Below are 5,000 nucleotides of genomic sequence, written 5' to 3'. Positions count from 1 at the left end.
ATTGATTGGATTTATATAGCGCTTTTCAAGGTACTCAAAGCGCTTTACAGGGTTCCAGGTTCAATTCGTTCACACACAGTCATACCGGTGGTGGTAAACTACGATAGTAGCCACAGCTGCCCTGGGGCAGACTGACGGAAGCGTGGCTGCCATTCCGCGCCATCGGCCCCTCCGACCACCACCTCAAACATACAGCAGTCATACACATTCACACGAGGCAAGGTGGGTGAAGTGTCTTGCCCAAGGACACAACAACCATGATACAAGTGGCCGGGCGGGATCGAACCGCCAACCCTAGGATCGTTGGCCAACCCGCTTAACCACCTGAGCCACAGTCGCCCCACAAAGGCACAATTATAATTATAATTAAATCCAATCAATTATGATTTAGGCCATATGTTAAATCAAACATATAGAGTTTGTCATATAGGCCTGTAGCCACATGACTTGACAGTTTCTACAGAACATATCTGTCACCAAATCTGTTGGTTTTTCCTTGAAGAACAAGTAATTGGTCACTAAAGTACACATCATAAATTACATATGTCGTAGGCGTGTGTGTGTGCTTGTGTGTGTGTGTGTGTGTGTGTGTGTGTGTGTGTGTGTGTGTGTGTGTGTGTGTGTGTGTGTGTGTGTGTGTGTGTGTTAGAACAAGTTGAGAAACAGAAAACTGAGATTTCCATGACGACAAAGCGAGTGGAATGTCGCACCCCTCCTCAAACAACCTTTATTATGGGCATGGACCTATGGACCTATCAAGAGAGATTGTGGGTCCGTGGGCTTGTTTAAAAAAAATGTATAGCCCATATATATATATTTTTTTTAATTAAATCTTTATGAAACAATACAGTAACAACACACAGAAAGAATAATTGATACAAATACCCACCTTGCCTCGTGTGAATGTGTATGACTGCTGTATGTTTGAGGTGGTGGTCGGGGGGGCCGTTGGCGCTGAATGGCAGCCACGCTTCCGTCAGTCTGCCCCAGGGCAGCTGTGGCTACTATCGTAGTTTACCACCACCAGTATGACTGTGTGTGAACGAATTGAACCTGGAACCCTGTAAAGCGTCTTTGAGTGCCTTGAAAAGCGCTATATAAATCCAATTAATTATTATGATCCCAAGGCAGCTGGGACCACAGTCACCAAGAAAACCAATGGTAACACACTATGTCGTAATGGATTGAAATCCTGTAGTGCCCGTAAGGTCCCCCTGCTCAAGAAGGGACATGTACAGAACCGTCTGAAGTTTGCCAATGAACACCTGAACGACTCAGAGAATGCTTGGGAGAAGGTGATGTGGTCAGATTAGAACAAAATCAAGTTTGTTGGTATCATAGTGACTCGCCATGCTCGGAGGAAGAGGAATTCTGACTATGACCCCAAGAACACCATCCCCACAGTCAAGCATGGAGGTTGAAGCATTATGCTTTGGGGGTGTTTCTCTTCTAAGGGGACAGGTGGACTTCACTGCATCGAGGGAACTATGGATGTAACATAATAATACTGTAACATAACGGCGGCAGCTCTGCTGCTTAAAGGAAAAGCGCAGTTTTCACTTTATTTTCAGCACCTCAACCTCGGCTGTGGGAAGAAATAAAGGGGCAAAGTAAGTCGATTGATTATGCCTCCACACGTCTCGCAGATAGTATTTCCTCGCGGAGCGGATCGCACCGTAGTTCAGTTCGACTAGAAAGGCAAAAAGAAACTGTGGGACTGTGCAGCACACTGGCATCATTGTATGTATTAAATATGCAAATTCGATCGGACCTGACTGGAATGTATTACCCGACACAGTGGCGGGCGAAGTGACACAATTTACATGCCAGCATGCAAATCTACCCGCATTTGGCGTGTGGCGGGTGTTAATTTCTTGGGAGAAGGTGATGTGGTCAGATTAGAACTAAATCAAGTTATTTGGTATCATAGTGACTCGCCATGCGCGGAGGAAGAGGAATTCTGACTATGACCCCAAGAACACCATCCCCACAGTCAAGCATGGAGGTTGAAGCATTATGCTTTGGGGGTGTTTCCCTTCTAAGGGGACAGGTGGACTTCACTGCATCGAGGGAACTCGATGCAGTGAAGTATACCATGAAATACTGGGTGACAACCTCTTTCTCTCAGCCAGGTCCGTAAAAATGGGTTGTGGATGGGTCTTCCAGCATGTCAATGACCCTTAAAATACAACAAAGGCAACAAAGGAGTGGCCCAAGAAGAAGCACATTAAGGGCATGGAGTGGCCTAGCCAGTCTCCGGACCTTAAGCAAATAGATCTGTGGAGGGAACTGAAACTCAAGCGACAGCCTCAAAACATTAAAGGCCTACTTCACCGGTTTGAATATGAAGGTGTATTGAATTCTGAGATCCTATGTAGTATAAATGTGCAAAAAAAAAAAAATCGGTTCATCCTATCCTGAGAAAAGGCAGAAAGATTGTTTTTTTTAACCCTATATTTCTCCTTCTCGTGACATCACAGAAAGAGAAATATAGGGTTAAAAAAAACTTACTTTGTAAATATTACTGTGATGTCACAGTAAAAGACATCACAGTAATATTTACAAAGTAAGTTTTTAACTTAAATGTTTTATTTTATCATATCTCCAGTGTCTTAACCAGCAGTCAACGTCCCCCTCAACTCGCCAATCTAAGCCACAGCGCCCGGCTCTTCACCCCGCCACGCAAACCCCCTCCGATCCCATCGCGACGTCATCATCATCAGGCTAGGGAGACTGATGATGTCAGCACTTGTTGATATGTGCCGGGCCGCGGCTACATTAACGCCTACGACTCACAGGATAAGCTGGGGCCCTGTTTCTCAAAGTGTATCTCAAGTAACAGGAAACTCTTAAATCCTGTAAATGTATCAAATCTGATAAGCATTCCTCTTCAGCCACAGTGTGCTGAAATAAATCGGGCTGACAATGCTTCGAACACACTAAATTTAGCTTTATTAAACATCAGATCCTTGGCAGGTAAAACATTTTTAATTAATGATCTTATTACTAGGCACAATCTTAATTTTATGTTTTTAACTGAAACTTGGTTAGACCAAGATAACAGCTCAGCTGTTCTCATAGAGTCCGCCCCCGCAAATTACAATTTTGTGAGTGAATCCAGAGTGCATAAAAAAGGAGGGGGGGTTGCTATTCTGTTTAAAGAATCTCTACAATGCAAAAAGATGTCTTATGGAAATGTTGATTCATTTGAGTATGTGGCTCTACCTCTACAGTTAAATTCAGCCTCTAGAGCTATTTTCGTCAATATCTACCGGCCACCACAATACAATGCAAGCTTTTTTGATGAACTTACTGAACTGCTGTCTGTAATCTGTACTGAGTTTGACTGTGTATTAATCGTCGGAGATTTCAATATTCATACTGACAAACCAGAGGACAGATGTGCGAAAGAACTGTGCTGTGTCCTTGACAACTTTGGACTAAATCAGCATGTTGACAAACCAACTCATAACAAAGGGCACACGCTGGACCTTATCATTTCCAGAGGAACGAACATTTCAGACATAACAGTGGCAGATATGGGTCCCCTCACGGACCATTCCTGTTTATTTTTTGAGAGTACAATGTCTGTGCACACAATTGATCAATCAAAAGTAATCAAAAAGCGGTATATTACAGAAAATACCAGTGAAACATTCATTCAAGCATTTTCTTCGATACCACCCCTCCCCTGTAACTCAGTTAAGGAGCTCTTAGACAACTTTAACGGCAAACTTATAAGTATTATAGATGCTATTGCGCCCACTAAGATGAAGGTTGTCTCTGGTAAGAAAAGATCTCCTTGGAGAAATGCCCCGCAGGTCAGGATAGAAAGAAGAGAGTGCCGTAAAGCAGAACGCAGGTGGCGAAAAACAAATCTCCAGGTTCATTATGACATCTTCAAAGAGAAACAGTGCACAAACTGAACTGAGAAATGCAAGGCATTCTTTCTTTTCTGACATCATCACCAAAAACAACAACAATGCACGTGCCCTGTTTGCTACTGTCGACAGATTAACAAACCCTCCTGTGTCAGTAGCGTCTGAACATCTCTCCACGAGAGCCTGCAATGAATTTGCCTCCTTCTTTACTGAGAAAATTCACAAAATTAGACAAGCTGTCACTGCATCAATACCAAGTTCAACACATGTATTCCCTCTTAAAATCAATTCAAATGCAATGACAGAATTTTATCTTATAAACCACAAAAACCTGGAGGACATTATACAACACCTGAACTCCTCATCCTGTTGCCTTGACATTCTGCCCACAGGCTTCTTTAAAACTGTTTTTAGCTGTATGGCCTCAGATGTTCTACAAATTGTCAACACGTCCCTTCAGACAGGTGTATTCCCACAGGCCCTGAAAACAGCAGTCATCAAGCCACTCTTAAAAAAAGAACAATCTAGATACATCACTCATGAAAAATTATAGGCCCATATCTAACCTACCATTTTTAAGTAAAATCATTGAAAAAGCTGTTTATCAACAGCTAAATAACTACTTAGCAATGAATAACTGCTTTGATGTCTTCCAGTCAGGATTTCGACAACACCACAGCACTGAGACTGCTCTGGTTAAGGTCCTCAATGACATCCATTTAAACACAGACAGTGGCAAAAGTTCTGTTTTAGTTTTACTGGATCTCAGTGCCGCTTTTGACACAGTTGACCACAGCATATTACTAGATCGACTAGCAAACTGGGTTGGACTTTCGGGAACTGCACTAAGCTGGTTTGAATCCTACTTAAAGGATAGAGACTACTATGTGTCAATAGGCAATTTCACATCTGAGCGGACAAATATTACATGCGGGGTCCCCCAAGGTTCCATTCTTGGCCCTCTTCTATTTAACATCTACATGCTCCCACTAGCTCAGATTATGAATAAGAACAAATTATGCTACCATAATTATGCAGACGACACACAAATTTACATAACCATATCACCAGGAGACTACAGTCCAATACAGGCACTGAGTAAGTGCATTGAACAAATCA

Source organism: Ammodytes marinus, assembly GCF_949987685.1.
Source record: "Ammodytes marinus genome assembly, chromosome: 18".
In the NCBI taxonomy this organism is placed as follows: domain Eukaryota; kingdom Metazoa; phylum Chordata; class Actinopteri; order Uranoscopiformes; family Ammodytidae; genus Ammodytes; species Ammodytes marinus.
Note: the sequence above shows the minus strand (reverse complement) of the source record.